General features: G+C 41.2%; 1 long non-coding RNA gene across 1 annotated transcript; it reads left to right on the top strand.

Annotated features, from left to right (window-relative positions):
* Positions 1-13,442: 13,442 nt before the first annotated feature.
* On the top strand, positions 13,443-18,010 carry LOC137481112 (uncharacterized). Its single transcript, XR_011003332.1, has 2 exons — positions 13,443-14,677; positions 17,893-18,010. It is a non-coding gene; the product is annotated as an uncharacterized lncRNA (long non-coding RNA).
* The last annotated feature ends 762 nt before the right edge of the window (positions 18,011-18,772 follow it).

Below are 18,772 nucleotides of genomic sequence, written 5' to 3'. Positions count from 1 at the left end.
TGAATTGATGGCATGCCATCTTTTCTGCTCCACATACTCCTTCATGCCGTTTCTGTGGTCATGGTTAAAGACATTTCCTGTCCCCTGCCTCTCCCAAATGAAATAGTTATAAGTGATGGAGAGATGTCAGCTAAACCTGAGGGGAACCTGCTATGGTGGTGTGGAGAGCCACAAACTGCCTTATTTATCCTGGCACAACGTTAATCAGCTGTCCTGCACAATCAGTTACGAGTCACCCTTGGTAACAATTTAATTCTCCCTGTGGAAGGGGGAGGGAGAGGATGATGGATATTTATAGTTCCCCTTTGTGACCTCTCATTTAGTGCCACCACGAGAAGGCAGGAGCTGCCTTCCGCACCAGCACCACCTCAGGTGTCCAGAACACACTGACTGGAACGGGCTAATGAGGAGCCTCCATGGCCCCAATTCATTAATTATATACATAAATAACTCACTGATTGCAACTTTCTCAGCTCCCAGGGCATCCTTTTCTTTACATGAATATATAGCTATGCATATATCTGCATTTCCCTCTTCTCTGCTTCCTGATGAAGGAGTATTTAGTCATGCAGCAGGAAACAATGGTTTTGAAAAAACCAATCACCTTTCTGAATTACAACTGTGGGTTCAGTTGAACTTTAAGAGGTGGTGATGTTGCAGGCCATTTCTTAATATAAACAAAATCATACCTGCTATTCATAAAGATAAAGGTTTCCACGTGGGATCAGTCAAAGGGAAACAGAAATAAGTTCATGTAAGTGGCAAAACCAGTAAAAAAGAGAGGGGAAAATAGAAATATTCAACCAGATTAGCAGAAAACCTTGGACATGCATAAAAAGGCAGATCTAAAGGCACATGGAAAAGGGGTGGGTGTCTGTAATAGCAGCAGCATCTGGGGCAGAAATGAGAGCAGTGCTGGTAGCCGGGATGGGAGCAGATGCCGAAATAGCACCAGCAGTGAAATCTCCTCTCACTGCACACCCAAACCACGCTTTTAGGGGTGGCTTAATGGACTGTGAGAGAGCAAACAGACCATTATGGTCCATTGTACAAATATGTGTCGGGATAAATGGTGCTGTGCAGGAACAGGAGTTGCTGTGTGTTTTCAGCAGCCCTGGAGCCAGGCCACTCACGAGCAGCAGCCTCTCAGCAGAGGGGCCTCTTTTTCTCTCTGAAAGAGGCAGCAATTAAGGTTTTTGTAATCAAACCGCTCCAAAACTTCCAGATAAACTTTTCAGGTTTTTATTCATTATTTGTTAGCTTAGTTGAGTTTTTGGGTTTTTTTAAAATGTGAAAATACTTAGAACACTAAATGTGTCTTTCTTAAAGGATGAATATACTCCTTAATACATTTCCTGGACTCCAGGAAGACTTTCCCAATTCCTCTTCCTTTTCCTTTAAAAATTTTGCAGCAGTCCCTTAGCTATTGCAGGTACACTTTCTCCCTTTGAATTGCGTTGCACTGCAGCAACTTGTAACAGCAGAGAACCATCCTCTTACCCCCTGGAGTTGCCCAAGTGTTTATCTGAGTTTGAAAAATGGTACTTTAATCCTTAATTAAAAATTAGTAACTACAGTTATGTCAGCTGACTTTGCAATGGGTTTGGATTATGATTGTGCACATGTAGAATCATTAGATTTCCCATCCAGTCTGTAAAAGTGCTCACACAGTTGAGAATCTCAATTTGTTGTCTTATTGGAAATATATATATCTCCAAGCCTCTTGTTGCCTTTGAGCATAAAAAAAAACAAGAGGGTACTCTATGAATAGACTGTGTGAAATATAAGTTGTTTTAAATAAATTTTTTTAGAGGAGCAGGGCCTTGATTGAGCAAATTTTGAATGGAAGCATTGCACTTGGGAGTTGCCAGGCTGCAGCAGCAGAGCACTCGCTCAGAGCTGTGCGTGGCTGGTTTCACCAGTCCATGCATCCTGGTAATCAGAACTGTGTGTCTGTGCTGTGGGCACCTCCCAGCACCTTCTCCCACTGGCCATGCTCTGACCTCCCAGGCACACGAGCACAGCTCTGCTGCCATTCCTGAGTGTGTCTACAAGTTTCTACCCACAAATATAACCTAAAAATGTCCAAACGATTAATTGGAATAGTCAAGAATTTTTCCCCCATGCAAAAATGTCTGATGCTGCCTTTAACCTTGGAGCTAAATTTTAGATCTAAATTCTAATTTCTAGTAAACTTAGGATTAAAATGGAGACGTTGACACAGCAGAATCACTGCCATAGAGAGAGCAAGTCACACACTTTATTGTAACAGCTCTTGATTGCCTAGTAAAGAAATGCATAATGAATAAACATTATTTTAAAGGGCTTGATAGCACAATGAATTTTTCAGTGAGAGAAACAGAAGACAGAATATTTAAAAATACATGAGTTTCATATTTGATTATAAGTCAAGAAGCAGCAGAAAGAACCAAGAAAATTGATAGCAATGGCAGCAGGCACCAAGCTTTCAGACTGGAATTAATGAGGTTATTCATAATAGAGAGGGAGTGACATAGTGATTAGTTAATTACTGTGCAGAAACATACAATTAATGCAGAACTGGAATTAGTATACAATGAATTAAAATGCCACATAATGCAAACAACAAAACTGAGAAAGAAACCTTGATTGTTGATTGAAATTGCTGTAACAGGGAAAAGTCTGTTGAAGTCACAATAGTTTAGCTATGAACATGTTCCACTCGTGTGGTGTGGTGCCAGCCTGTTAACAGGAATGCTGTGATGGAGAGTGGAGTGTGCACCAATTACAAACTCTGCATGTGGGGGCAAAGGAGACTGTAGGGCCAGGGGGCTGCCAAGGCAGACTGATAAAAGCTTGTGTGCATTGTAACAGGAATCTTGTACAACTTTTGATCAAACTGGTAGATATTCAGCCTGGCTGGTGTATCAGCTGTGCTGTCATTGCTGCAAGGCTGCTGAGGCAGAGGGCAGAGCTGCTGCATCCCACAGCAGAAGCGCTCTCACACGGGTCCATGGGTGCAGTGTGGCTGGTTTGAGACACATTTAGCAGCTTGCAGGAGTGCAGGGGTGAGGGATGGTTTTGCACAGGGCTGTTCTGTCTGATCTCTGTGCACCATAAAGAGCAAGGGCAGCTCCAGGTCAGCAGCAAATGGAGTTTCCCAAGCCAGTCTCTTTTCCTTCTGAGGGAGTGGGGGTTAGAAAAGGTTCGACTGTGTAAGGCAAGGAAATATCTCAAACTACACCACACCATAACTTAGAGCTGCTCTGGGTCTGCTCTAAGCTGTGTCAGTGAAAAAAGCCTTTTCATTTTCTCTCTTTCTCTCTCTCTATTTATCTCTCTACCTATCTTCTATTTAACAGCACTCTGGGTACAGCTGCTGCCCAGCAGCAACCAGCACACTCCAGGCTGCATGGGAGCTGCAGGGACTGTGCTCCAGCTCCCAGCAACCTGACAGAAGGCTGCAAAACCTTGGTTTGCAGCATCCTGCATTTGGCAGAGCATTTCTGCAGCAATTCAGAGTTTGAAAGTGTGCAGGTTTTTAACTTCGATTGCAGAAAACTGAGCTGATAGCATTGAAAGATCAAATTTATTCTATTTTCCATTTAGCAATGTAAATAAGAGTATTATTTTGGAAATAAGATCTGATTTCTATTCTAAGTAATTAAAAAGCTTCAGTGGAAAAGTAATTTACAGTAGTGTTGTATATAAAGGTATCCTTAAGGAAATTAGGTGAAAGAAAAATTTGAATAGGAGCATTTTGCAGAAGGTGATTTATACATGGCAACGTATAGTTATGATCACTGGTTTATCTTATTTTATATATTTTATGGCCTAGCATGTGTTACATTGGTGATAGTTAGGTTCATCTGCATTTGAAAGTCACTGGTAGTGCATTTTCCTGGGACATAGAACTCTACCCTTTTACTTCAGATGAGTTATAAAGATCAATAAATGAATAGCAACATTTTTTTATAAAAGCATAGTCAAGTATTGTGCCACTTTTATGCCAATACAAAAATATCAGTAGTATATATTGTTATAGGAATCTAAAAGTGTAAATTCTTCTGGACAGAAACAGGAAAACCAATTAGCTGTGATAAATTAAAATCTCTGACTGAAAGAAAGCTTTAGTCTTAGGAAATGGTCAAGAGTTAGCAAAAGGAAAAAAAAAAAAGAACTCGTAGCACTCTTCTCTCATGGGCCCAGTTCAACAGAGAATGCAAGCATTTTAGTTTAGTTTCTCAGAAAGACTGCCAGACAAGTGAAGCTCTCTGAAAGCCTTTCATTATGTCCCCAGAAGCTGTAGGACAGGCACTAATTTTTTCCAGGTAATTTCTGAAGAAGACCCTTTTCAGTAATAGTGTGTGAGAAGGTTCACATTTACTGAGTGCTTAATCTGACCCTGTATGTTGAGGGCAGAACTCACTAAATTTATTCTCCTGGCCCTGGTGATGCCGACTCGTGGGAAGTGAGGCTCCCAGGCTGTGCATGACTGCTGGAGTGCTGAGTCTTCCTCTCCCTATAAGCTATCATAAAATAAAACTTTTCCACAAAAATTTCAACAAAATAATTTCTCCAGAAATATCCAAATTCACATTATGTCACTCAATCTGCCTTTACCAAATTAGAAGAGAATTCAAGTTTATACAGCCATATCTCAGGTTTCTTTCTTTTTGTTCTATCCCTCTCTCAACTACTGTTCCACTGAGAAATTAACTCAGCCTTTCAGTCAGAGGGAGAGCCAGGTTGGGAATTACAGGAAAACCTCAGTTACTAGGAAAGGTATTAGTTTATAATAAAGTGCTGATCCTTGAAATGTCATTTTCCTGTTTGAATACAGTAAAATAAACAGCACCAGAAAACTAAGTACTCTGTTCGATAAAATGGTTGGTTTGTTAATAGTTACAGTATTCTAAGCAAGAAAAATAACTGTCTGTACTTGTAGAAGTTCTTGCAGCAGTATTTTCATGAAATGATCATGCTTTCTCACAGGCATTAGGTGGGTCTGAACTTTCTGAGTTCTGTGCTGAAGCTGAGGAGGAGGAGGGAAACCTCCTGGTGATTTCCAGGCCCAGGCTTCTGTCCTCACCCATAAAGCAAATTATTTACTATGAACTATTCTCCAAGATGCTTCTGCTCACAGATGTAAAGCAGGAGATCATGCTGCTCATCTTCACAGCAGCTCTCTACTTGGCCTTTCCCTGGAGCTCTTCCTGTGTGTGTCACTGATGGAGTCTGTGCTGTTCATCTCCTCTCCCTCTGGGTACTTTTATTTACATTACAATGCCAGTATCAGCCCTTTCTGAGTGTGGGAAGAGCTGCTTTTCTGATTTAGGGGCAATTTAAGGTAGAAATGGATTTGATTCAATGTTTGCAGCCAGGAAAGTAGTAAAATCTGGATTTGTTAAACACACCTATGCAATAATGCTGACTTATATAGAGCCTGTGAGTCTTTTAGAATTAATTTCTTCCAAATATACTGCTCTTGACCATTGGCTTCCAAACACTGATGGTGTTTTCCCTCTATAGTAAAATATTAACAGTAACAACAAATCTCAAAAACTGGGAAGATTTGGTTGGTTGGTTTTAATTATTTGCTATTTCCAAGGTTGGGTTTCAGCTGAGACCAAACCCCCTAAGAAAGTTAAAGGCTAATTTCAGAGATCTTGAGTCCAGGATTTACTAACACTGTCACAAGAAGCAAGTGGTGTTTCAGGCTGCAAAAGAAATTGTCCTTTATGAAACATGTAACAATTTTTTCCTTTGGTAACATCATCCTGTGTCACCTTGAAAATTTCCTGGGTTCCATTCTGAGGAAAAAAAATATTTTATCCTAATGGCAAACTAAAAGTCAATTGCTGCAGAGAGTGAGTAGAGAAGGCTTCTGCTGCAGTCTAACAAGAAAGGCATTATTTTACATCACCTCAGCTGCCTTTTTTGGTACAGCAAAGACCTGCATCATAAATACAAAATGGTCTGAAAGGTTTGAAACTTTTCACACCACAAAATGCATTATGCAGCTCCATCAAACATAAGTAAAGGCTGTGCCTTTTCCCACCTTGTACGGGTAGGGATAGAAGCCGGAGTTTACCTCACAAGGAACATTTTCTTCTCTCTGATGTGAAGATTTAGTTCCTTCTGGAAATGGGAAATCTGCAGGTAGATTTGGAAAGGTTCAACATATTAAATGTTCTTAATGCAACAGGTGCTGGATATGTACTTTACTGGGTAGGCAGCAATACTGCAGTTACTGAGGCAGTGGATATTTGGTTGGGGGGCAGAAAAATTAACAGTCAGTGCCATTATCCCTGTCAGAAAACCAGCCCCTTGCTAGCACTCACTCTTACTGGTATTTTAATTGCAAGTATGAAGGGCACTTATTTATAATCCTTTATCTGCTAGTTTCATCTTGGAGTCTGCATTCTGAAATTAAACAAACAAAAACAACAAACAGCCACTAAAGCCAAACAGCAGTTCGCTCATTTTTCTCCAAAACATTGAACACTAAGAAAGCCTTCACCTTGCACCAGGGTGGAGGGCAACCGCTGCCAAAGCTTCATGAAAACCTCAGAAAGCCCAGTGTGGCATTTCTTCTGTGTTTTGCCAGGCTGAGTCTGAAAGTCCTGTATTAAATCCCCTGAGTTGTGGAATTACAAGAACATCATCAGGGGATGCCTGGCAATGCACAGCCTCAGCAGGCAGTGACAGAGCAGCATGTCAGGGCTGGCCCTGGTCTATCCCCACTGCCATCCTCATGCCAGGGATGAATCCACCAAAGGAGGAAAGGGTCCTGTGCATCAGGCACAGCTCCTGCCTCACCTGAAGGATTATCTGCTGTTAAACAGAGCAAACGTAAACCAAAATCATCCCTGTGAATAAGCAGTAGGGAAAGTTTGACATACACATCAAATGGTTATTCAAATAACTTCTAGATGTAGGAAAGCTCTCAATAGAGAGCTATGTATAGAAATTAGTTTTTGTAGAATATATAAATATATTTAATGTATAAATGTATAAATATATAAATATAAATAATATTTTTGTACAAAAATACCATTTCAGGGTTATTGCATGCAGTGGTTTGTAAGTGGGTATTGTGATGCTGTTACTGTCATATGTGGGGGAACTGAGTGAAATAGGAAGGAAATATTCACATTCTTAGAGGCTAAAACCAAGGTGCAGCTACAGTCCAGGTCTACAGTGTCCCCTTACAGCAATGGGGGATGTAATGGAAAAACACAGGTTTGTTTAACATATAGGGAAAAAAATAAGGTGGTAAAAAGTTGAGAAGTATTAAATGACATTTACAGCAGAGGTTTATCTTGCAAGTTTCTGTACTGTTTTTGAAAATGTGTTTTTCCTTTTACTTCCCTCTGTTTTTCTCCATTTCTAAATTTACCTATTGTATGCATTGTTTTTAAAGTGCCCAAAAACTTAACATTTGGATGCCAGGTCTGACAGCAATCAGATATCATACCCTGACATTCATTTTCCTACAGGTTCTATTTTATTTTACAATGCCAGACGAACACAGAACAACTTTTCTATCAGCTGTAATTTTTCTCTCTCCTTGCTGTATGAGGGTTGTATACCTCTCAGGGTATTTTAAAATGCCTTCAACATTTTTTCTGGATAATTCTATTTCAGAATGCCTGTTCACATTCTCCCCACAAGTTTGTCTTAATATCTGATATTTTTCAAAGATTGGAAAGCAGCATTACACAGTAACAGCAGCTGACACATTTGATTTCTCTCTCTCCATCTCTCAGCAGAGGAGGTGGCATTTGTCATCCCTGGGCAGAGCAGCTGTTACAAAGCTTTAAGGTGAATTGTCCGTGTTCCCAGCCCCTCAGAATGGCATTTTTGTCAACCTTTTCCTTAAACTGTTTCTTGCAGAGTCCTGTCTTAAGCTCTGTCTCTCCAGACATGCTGAGCTGAACAGAGGGACACTTTTACTGCCTTGTAGCAGTGAAGCCTCTGTGGCTCTGTTGCCAAGCAGGGCTTTTCGCTTGATTCCAGGGGGCTCTGGTCACATCTCTGCACTGAGCTGCAGCTCACTTTCTCCCAGCAAACAGCTACTGCATCTGCTGTATTTAGGAGGATGATTTTTAACCTAGATGATCTCCTCCACTCTAAAAAACTTGGTGAGAATTTTTTCTGGTGTTTCTGGTTTCCACTCTGATGCCATCTCTCACAGGTGCTTGGATCTGCTGCTGGCAGACTCAAAACCTCATCTCCTGCAGTCTCAAACAAGATGTTTTTTTCTTGTGTTTTGTGGGGAGGAATAGGAAGGTGTGATCCTCTGCTTTTGAGTCCAGTATTCTTTTATTGCTCCAGACCATCTGTGCACTGAGGCATGACTTTGTATTATGAACTGGATTAAGATGCAGTGCTCTTCTCTTGAGTTTGATATTGTTTCACTCTCTTTTGCCTCTTTTATTCCTGCCTTTTTTTGATATCCAGACTACTGAACTGTATTTCTTGTGCAGTACCAGATTTTTCTGTTTCTTTCTCTCAGCAATAGCACTTTAATGTCGCTTTCAGTGAAATTAAATTTTAAAATAGGTGATGCTTTATTATGCTACAGATGCTACTATATGGTGGATATTTTTAACATCTGAACTTAAAAATTCAACAATATTCCCTGAAATATTTTTCAGTTCTCTTGAAATTAAAATCTCTTCATTTGCCTAAGTCAGATCTGGCACATGAGCATCCCTGCAAGATGAACTTTTCTTACTTTTATGAAAGTGCCTTTATCAAGAAATTCCTAAACTGACACCACTCTCAAGCAAGTGAACATGGTAGAGCCAAAGGCTGATCACATGGAAATCAGTTCTTTACTGATTTCAGTTCCTTTTTGGGGTGGATCAAGACCAGCTAGCACATGAGCATTTTTCTATAATGTCATTTTTTCTTTGCTCTTTTGTTGTCGCCCTTCTGCTGATTTTCCATCTTCTTTGGTGTGGCTAGAGCAGATGTACTGATTTTCACCTGTTCACAGAAAAGTGAAGGAATGAGGGAGGGTTTCTGAGGAACTTTGACTTCTCCATAGGCCACGGGATGTGTCTGGGTTACTGTGGGGCCAAATAAATTCTTGTGTGCAAGCAGTGGCCATCCATGACAGACTATGCAGATTAAGCAATAAAAAGTTGTGGTAAAAAAGCCACAATGATGAAAGTCCTTGAGACTGTTGGCCAATTTCCACAGCAAAAAGTAATGCAAATTTTTGCAGAAACACCATTAGTTCAACGCTTTGCTCTAGATCCAACATGGAAAGTTTTCTGCAGGTTTGAGATCATTTGCTGGGCAGGAGAATAGTTTCAGATCCCCAGGCTGCACTCGGGGTCCCTCCTGTTTCACCAGACAGCCTCAGACAGGACTGAGCCATGCCCTGGAGGCCTCTCCTGGACATCCCATTTCCTCCCAGAAAGGCTGGTCCCTCCTGCAAGCTTTGCCACAGAATGTTTCCCCTCCAGCTTTATGGTACAGATTTTGTTCCTCAAACTGCTCAGAGCTCAAGTGAAAATGAAAGCAAGGAGCAGCAGGAGGTGCTTTTGGGAGTTTCCAGATCTGTGTTTATCTGCCTGAACATGTCTCCCCTGGCTCTGGGCAGGTAAAGCTGAATCCCACTGAGTCTGCTCCTTTACCCAAAACTGTCACTGAACCATTAGCCTTAAATGACTGGTGACTGCTAAAATATCTATACTCTTTGCAAGCTGGAGACACAGTGAGGTTTCCTGGCTGCTCTGCATAAGCCAGCATCTCTGCAGCACATAAAAAGCCTCTGTGAGCACTCACAAAGGGCCAGTGCCTCAGCTGAGGCCCACTGACTTGGCTGGAGCTTTGCCAGCCTCCACCAGCCGAGAACCTTTCTTCTTGTATTTTCTAAAGAAACTATTGGGAAAACACTTTTGAAATCCAATGAACAAAGTTCAGTCAATAAAAACTGGCAAAAAAAAAAATCATGTGCAGCATTTGAACGAATGAAATTGAATTCAGAGGTGACTGACTAGTGCTGGTTAATGCATTTTTCTATCTGATATTACTGATTTGGCAAAATGGGAGCATTTCCCAAAAATGCATAAGGTTTTATCAGAATGCTGTGGGAAATCATTGGAACCTTATGTGTCAAATATTTTGTTTCAACTATTATTCAATGAAGATTGAAAAATCCTTCTGGACACAAAGCATTTTGATTCTCCTTAAATAAAGTATTTCTGGAATCTGATTTTGCTGCAGATTGTGACATTTTAACTTGTTACTCAAATCTGACATAAAAACAAATGCCAAAATTCCCAATAAAAAGGTGACTTAACACAATTTTAATAAGAGCTGTTTAACTGAGAAGTATTGCCTTTGAGAACTGTAATAGGCACCCTTACTTTTAGCAGGGGTGTGTATTACAAGTGAAATCCTCACAATTTCTTAATAGAGAATTATAAAATATTGAATAGTAGCATGGCATGTAAAGCCAATGTGTCATTTTCATCTGCCTGTGTTTAAGCATGATGAGTTTCAGAAGCTCTAAGTGCAGAACACAGATATCTGCTGGCCTCAGGAGCAGATTATTGGCATACTCTTATCTGGCTTTTCTTAACAAACTTCTAAATGAAATGTAAGAATGCAATAGGCAACACAGAGCCAAAAGGAAGAAGATGTCTAAGTCTGTTAAGAGCTGGGACGGAAAGAGTGATTGCTTGCTTAAGAACCTTCTACTGACAACATTAATGAGGGTTGTTATTTGGAGTATTCAGCATTTGAGTTTCTGGTATTTTCATGCTGCTTCCCCACAGATTGTTTTTCCTATTGGCAAACAGTTGAAGGAGGAGATAATGCATTACCTCTGCAGAGTTATTGATGCCAGAAATTTGATCCATCCTCCGAGATGGACTCTGCTGGTAAGGCAGGTATATTTAAAGATCTTATAGTGGGCAGGATGAGTTGGGTTTCTTTCTTTGAATAATGTAAACCATTTGTCTTCTTTTCTGCCTCTGGAGAGAATATTTTCTGTAACTTAAAAAAAAAAAAGCAATAAAAATACTTATCTGAGAAGCACTCTGCATTTAGAAGTGTGTGAAGTTCTCCTTGTACCAGAGCTTCTTTGGAGTCGTTCCCTAAAAAACTGCAAGAATGGGCATTCCACTAAGAATAAGGATAAGTGCAAAGTGCACTTTCATGACCCAAGTTGGGGATTTATTCCTCTATTCTGTATTGATAAAAAGTCTCTTGTGTTTCAAATGAAATATATTTGTATTCACAGTGGTGTTTCTGAGCTCCCAACTCATAAGGATATTTGCATGCTGAAGTGGAGCTGCTTTTGTTCTAATTCCCCTCATTTCACATAGTTTTTAGTTGTAAGAGGTAAAAGACTTTTTTAGATCAGAAGATCATTATTGAGAGAAAGGAGCTTAATATTCTCCCTCTTGTTTGCTACGTGCAGCGTGGTAGGAGGATGAAAGTCAATCCCTAGCCACTCCACTTCCTTTCAGAGAGGGAAAAGTCATAGAAACATAATTTGTGTTTGTAAACCCAACTGGAAAAAGGAGGTGAAGCATCAGATTCCTTCACATACTGAAATTTTCCTGATTAGTTTGTTTTGTGCCTTTTTATTCAGGAGCACCTATCTGTGCATGGCTTGGTGTGCCCAGGACATGGAGTGCAACACCTGCAGATCCACTGTGGTGCCACAGATCCTGAGTGTGTTCCCGTTCTGTGCTGTTGGTGTTGGTGCCAAGGGGTGTTTGAGAAGCTGCTGCTTTCTCTGAGCAGCACAAAGACCACAGGAAACCTGTGGGGGTTTTTCTTCTGGTAACCTCTCTGAGCTCTGCTGTTCTGGAGCCCTACACATGTTGTTGACATTCCAGACTTGCAGCTTTGGCTGTTCAGGCAGGATTTTCTGAGAACATGTGGGTCAGTGTCGTCTTTGTCACCCTGTGGTTAGGGCAGGAGGGCTGTTACTCATTTTGCTGTGCTTTCTGTGTCCACTTATAGGAACTGCAGGAAATTGTGGGCTGCAGTAATCCCTTTCCTTTGTCAAAATTCACTAATCCTAATCAGTTACAGACATGATTTCACAACCCAGAATGTCAGGGTATTCCAAAATTATGCTGCACAGATCTTTTTTAATGCAAGTCTCAAAGCCCTTCATAACTTGGGGAAAGATGACTACCTCTATATAAATACATATTTTCTTTTTATATTTATTAATTTATGGAGTTGATTTTATATGTATGTATCTGTAATGATTATGCAAGGAATATTACTCCCAAATGCTTCTTTCTTTTTTTTTTAATTTAGAAGGATGAGTCAGAATTTCCTGAAAAGTAAAAATAGGCCATAAAGTCTATACTCATTCTGAATATTAAAACATTTGAGGAATATGAAAGAACTGAAGATTTGCCTTGCATACCTCTCTCTAAAACTCCTTGATAGATATGGTACTAGATTTAAAAAAAAATTAGTGACCTGTATTTGCCTCAAATGCCTGCACTTAGATTCCACTGATGCCCTCTCTCACTCAGTTGATGAACTCTTTAGGGAGTGTGCAAAAATCACACTCGGTAGCCCTCTGCTTCTGATGCCCTGTGCACATCCTAATCCCAGGTTTAGCCATGGTCCAGTTGGCCACATTTAGCCCGGGACAAAAGCAAGCAGAGCTCCTGTGACATCAGGGCAAGGATTAATTCTCAAAGGCTTCCTGCGTTCCAGCAGCCATTGAGTTCCTCTTCACCCTTATACCTTAAACTCAACCTAAGCTGGGTTTGCAAACCACATTGAGACTTTTACAACTCGTTGAAAACTTGTTTGCAGTTGGGTCAAATGCACTCTTTTGTTCCCCAGGACAAACAGAGGTGTTTCTTAGTGATCCACTCCACTGAATTCAGTGCAGCTGACCCCCCACGTTCGCGGGGAGGACTGTGCTCATTTTTCAGCCACACAGAAGACACTCACTCCTGTTTCTCCTGCAGGCTGTGCTTGGTTCTCCAGTGGGTTAATGAAGATGCATTTCCAGCAGAGAGTGTGCTGGAGGAGCCCTGCAGCTCCTTGCCTTGCACTGAGCCCTGCAGGGAGAGGGGACAGCTCCTGTGTAGCTGCAGGGACAGCCTGCAGATCGTTTTGCAGTGGCTCTGAAGTTTTGTCCCTAGTGCTCCAATTCTGAACTGGTGAAAGTCTCAGGGAGTTGTTAAAGACTCCTTTTGGTTTTGGTGTGTCAAACTGCCTTCCATAAAATAGAAACTGGTTGGGAAATGCCAGGGAAATCCCAGGTGTTGGACCTGTGTGTCTGTGCAGGAGCAGCAGTGAAACCTCAGTAGCACTAGATTATTACTGATGTTATAATTGTACCTCTCCGTGCCATTTAGCTTTTCCTTAGGTTTGTGGGGTTTTTTTTTCCCCCCTTGTCTGGCTTTTACTGTCACCTGATTTGATTTTGTGTCTCTTTTATAATACACTTTGTCAATTAATTGTCAGATAAAATATTGAGGGAAAAACTCCTGTAATACAAGAAGATGGATTCAGGAACAGACTACTATAAGAAAAGAGTGGTGTGAGAACAGGGTTGCCTTTTTGACTTAAATAAGATCTCCTTATTTCTGTGAAATTATAATGTAGCCAGGGTAAATATTAGTTTTATAACTGATTGACATACAGATTAGGCTTTCCACAGTGCTGTGTCTCAGCCAGCAGAAGCAGCATAACATTCCCCAGGCATTCAAGCTGTTTTGTGTACGCAGGGGCTTTACAAGAGAGCTCTCTGGTGAGAAGCTTGCCCTATTCCTGGGTCTCTTTTCACAGCAAATGTGACCCATTCATTACTGCAAATGGCTCGGGGAGGGCTGTGTGCTCCAGGGAGTAAAGAGTAGGACTTTGGCAACAAACTGCTGAATGCAGATTTCTGTGCTGATTTGTTCTGTAGGTCATTGTTCATGGGAAGCTGTTAACTAGGATTTTATTTTGGCTTTTTGAAAAAACCAAACAAACAAACCTGCATTTTATACCTTTTTTATGTCAAGAAATTATCTCAGTCTGCCTTCATTTCTCTTCTCTTGTACTCCAGTTTTGTCCTTGACTCTTCCTTCAACTTGGGAACTGTTACTAGATTTTGAGTAGTCCTGTATTTTATATCTAGTAAGGCCTATCCATCTTTGCTTTTTTTTCTGCCAGCAAATGCCCTTTTTTGTAAATGCTTTTGTGGCTAAGTGAAAACTATTAACAAAGCAGTTCTAATATGAGCAGAGGTTTCTGTTGATCTTACCTCAACTAGCATGGGCTTCAAACAAGAACCTGAGAGGTCTCTTTTGAGACTTGTCACTTCAGATGCTTCTTGCTACTTAAATCAATCTTGAAGAAGCCCTCAGCAAAGATTTTTGGATGTTGAGGTTTTATGATGATCTCTTATCACAGGAGGATGAATGGGATGGGACAGAAAAGTCCATGTGGAAGTTGCTGCACAATTTCAGTGTGATAATCTGGCCTCTGCTAGTTAGCTCTGGGCTGTTCCTTACACTGGCAATTTCCACTGTCTATCAGGGCTCTCCAGGGGCATTGTTAAAGGGGTAAAGAAGCTGAAGCTGTTTCTCTTGGCAGAGTAAATCAATTCCCATGACTTCTGTCAGATAAACCCATTTCAAATGTGAAACTGCTATGAAATACTCTTGGCAGCCTCAATATATGTTGAAGTGTTTGACTCCAGGTGAGTCCAAGGGGTGTATGCTCCATGTGTATGCTCTCTGGGAAATAACCTTTGCTTTTGAAATGCACATTATGTGTCAAAAATAACATTTTGGTGGCACAGAGCAGTGTGGTATGAAGTGGTTTAAAACTGTTGACTTAAGTGTTTCTCATAGGAATTCAGGGGACTGCAACCATCCCCAAAAAAGCTATGCTTTCATAATCAAATAAATACATTTATGTACTCAAATTAAACAACTGCAATGTTATTGAAAGAAATTAAAACTGAGTAAAAAGAAGGCAGCAATTTTGGTCTGCTTTGCTATAAAGCAGACAGTCTGACCTCTGGCTGACAGGAAAAAAAAAACAATTTCACTGCAAAAGAACTTATTTCATTCAAAAGCGATGAAATGTCATTGCTGGGAAAATGCAGAAGAGATTGCACAGGACAGCCTGGGGATGGCTTGTGCATCCAGTGATCCCAGGTGGCCCTCTCCATTTTCCAGCATCACAGCAGTGCTCACGGAGGGCAGCAGGAATCGTGACATCCGCGTCAGCCGCATCCAACGACTGCGTCTGACAGGCAGGGCACTCTGCAGCCCTGCAGCAAGGCAGGGCCCTTTGAACAGTCCTGGGTCACCTGGGGCTGCTCAAGGCCCCCCACTCAATAGGCTGGCTGGTTATTAAGTTCAGCTGCAGACATGCTTTGATTGAAAAGTGTCAGCCCTGAGCTGAGGGCTGCCCAAGTTTGTGGCTGACACAGACCATCTCACATTAATCAGCTTTTTGGCAAGGGCACTGATCCTTCTGCCTTAGCAGATCACCCAAGGGGACCAGGCCATTCCTCAGAGCTGATGCAAACCTTCTGGCTCTTTCCAAGGCTTCAGCCCCTGTAAACACTCAGGATGTGGCCTCCCTGCTCTCCCCTCTAAGGACAGCAAAATGAAATAGCTGCCTCCCTCCTTTTGTGCTCCTGCATGTGCACTTATCATTAATGCTCTGGTTTTTCTGGGCCCGTGTTTAATGTCTCATTGCAGCTTTTGTGATGCACAATGTCCTTGTTTCAGGCAATTGGTGCAGGAATGCCAGAGCAAGCTTTTGTACGTGGTTCTCTAGGCTCCCTGTCTGCTGGCCAGGATAAATTTGTAATCAGGTTGTGTCAGAGCTGAATCTTGGCCTCTCTTGCTATGGATTGTCCCAGTCTGCTTTCCCTGAATGTGAAATCAGGTCGTTCTAGACTCAGTTCTTGTGCCAAAGGTTAAAGTAGAGGGTGCCACCGGCACGCAGAGACTTGCTCCTCCAGCCTGGGAAATGCTTCTGCTGTGAGGAACCAGGGGAGAGCTGATGATCAGACATAAAGGGCAGCTGCCACCCTGTCCTCTTTGCCACCTTTCAGAATAAATACACACATTCTTCAGGCAGATTAAGTAATTGTTCTTCATTTTTTCAAAGCACATCTACTGTAATTGTTAAAACCAAAAGCACTGAGACCCCCTGACATGAACTGACACTACTGAGTAAGGCAACTCTTATTTCTCACAAAGCCAAAATACATTTGCAGATGTTGTGAGTGTTCAAGCAAGCTACAGCTGAGATGGGAAAGGGCTTCCTTCGAAGTACTTTTCAGGATCAGAACTGAACCTTTACCAGTGACACTGGTTTAGATGGTTGGCTTTGGGTGTCTCTCACTAAATTTCCTGTGATACAGCAGTCTCCTTCTTGCAGCTCTTCTGCATGTCTCTGGTTACCACTGCATTTGTTCTCTGCCATTTGAAAGAGCAGAGACCATACCATCACCCAAGGAGGTTCTAGCATCATTACAGAGGATTGAAGAATAAATCACAAAACTTTATCAGAAAAGTATTATATCCAGCACCCTTCTGCTACACAATGAGAATTGGAGGCTTGGAGAATCTTCTCTTGCTTGCTCTGATTGTTGGCTTAATTATAGTTATTTAAGCAATCTCAGAAAAAGATGCAGACCTATACAAATTGACAGGAGATGGTGGAATTACATCAATAGAAATTTGAAACTGTTCTTGAATGGACAAGAATTTTTTGCAGTAGTTAAGAAACTAAGTTCTTCATTCATTATTAAATCCAGCTGTGCCATATAAAGAAACAGATTGATGGCATCTAACCAGTAAAATAAACAGCCATTTTTCATGGCAGTTGTGGATTGATGCACCATGAAATCTTCTAATAGTCCAGATCTAAAGGCACAGAACCATAAATTGTTCTATTGACACATCTAGTAGAAGTTTTACAGATGCACTTAAACTGCCTCAAGTAAAATTTTAATTGCCTAATTTTGTGGAAATTATGGACCCAGATCCAGACATCTACATCTGCAGTATGGTATTTGGAAAAAAAAGCACTTATAATTCATGTGTAAGATTGAGAGCAGTGTGAATTTGAGTGCACTGCAGCTCCTAAGCCAACAACATTACAAATCATTGAAATTCTTGGGAGTGAAGCCTGGGGAGCCTGGAGAAAAGATTTCTGAGGGAGTGACTGGGGAATTACAGTTTGATCTTCCTTGGTTTGCTTGAAGTCCTGGCTGAATAACTTTGCATCCATGGCCATGCCTTTAGGCACTGATGGTGCATGTTTCCTGCCAAAATTGATCAGAGGTAGGGGGAACCTCCTCCCAGATGGATGTCTAGAAAGTCATTTCCCTGGCCTGTATGGGGATTTTACAAAGCAATTGTTCTGTTGACTTGTGTAATAGTGATTTCCAATAATTCATAATCCATTGTACATGGAAATCAACTGCTTCACTTCAGACAGTTAATTAAGGTTTCAAACAAACACTCACCCTTTTAGATGGCTTTGTTTTCTTTTCCTTGCTCCTCTTCTCCCCACTAAGTCCTTTTGATTTATACTACCACATTTCAAAGCACTTGCTACATTTAGCAGCTTTGTGCAGTCCCCTTGTGTGGGGGTCCTCTGAACCCATGTGGACACTCAAAGGTCACATTGGGAATGTTTTCCCCAACACTTAGAACTAAATGTTTTCATTTTCTAGGGCATCCACTAGAACAGCTTTTCCTTGGAGGAGTCTCTGGTTATTTGTGCTTGAAGCAAAAGTTAGTGAAAAGTCTATTGACCCTTTAAGACACCAATATTCAGCTATTTGCTTGTTGTTCTTTACTTGATAAATTACTAATTTAGGGTGAAATCATACTCTTTAGTGGCTCCCTGTTCATAAATCACAATCTGACATTTTTTCTCTAGGGGAAGATTGCTGTTTGCAGTATGCTCTGCTACCAGAACAGATGACAATATTAGTTTATCAGGAGAAACCTATATTTTAAAAATAAATCTTGATACAATAAATTCCCAGCTCTCTGTATTGCAGCTTGAATGTTTTTATTGCCACATTGTCTCTGTGATCTTGAGCTCAAAAGCCTTTGTAGAGAAAGCAGAGAAATCCAAAATGAAATTCATGATCAAATGAACAGAAAGGGGACATCAGTGTTTCCATTTGACAATAGTTTGACAGCCTAAACAGGTACTATAGCAGATTACTCATGCTGATGAGAAATCACTCACCATTTTCAATGAAGCAGGATTTAATCAAGAATAAGATCTTACTAAAACTGGAATCCAGCATTTTTAAGAATCTGGGAAGCTTATATTATTTTAAATTGCCTCCACAAAATTTAAGACTAGATTTTTTTGTGTGTTTTAAGCCCTTGACTGTTCCAGAACTGGAAGTTTCTATTGTAGATTGGTGTCGGACCTTTCTGATGAGCACACAAGGCACTCTGAACTAGCCTGAGGTCCCTACACACATAACCTGCAGCTTCTCTTTGCAGGAAGAGCGAGACAGGGAAACTTCAGGGTTTTTCCTCTATCTCTTAGATGACAGAAATGGCAATTTCCCTTTCTAGCCCTTTTGCTTGCCCCAGGACGCCCAACCTAGGTTCTGCTGCTGAGACAGGACCAGCAGCCCAGCCTGGGCTCTTGCTGGGCTGTTGGTGGCAACTCACCCGTGGGAGGGGCAGGAGAAGCTCCTTTTCCTGCTCCCCTGGGCAACTGCTTTCTCTGCCTGGGCTGGGTTTGTCTCTCCTCCCCTTGGCTTTCACCTGAGAGAGGTGTGTGATGGCTCAGC

This window comes from Anomalospiza imberbis, chromosome 12 (genome assembly GCF_031753505.1).
Source record: "Anomalospiza imberbis isolate Cuckoo-Finch-1a 21T00152 chromosome 12, ASM3175350v1, whole genome shotgun sequence".
Classification (NCBI taxonomy): domain Eukaryota; kingdom Metazoa; phylum Chordata; class Aves; order Passeriformes; family Viduidae; genus Anomalospiza; species Anomalospiza imberbis.
This window is presented reverse-complemented; position numbering and strand designations above follow the sequence as displayed.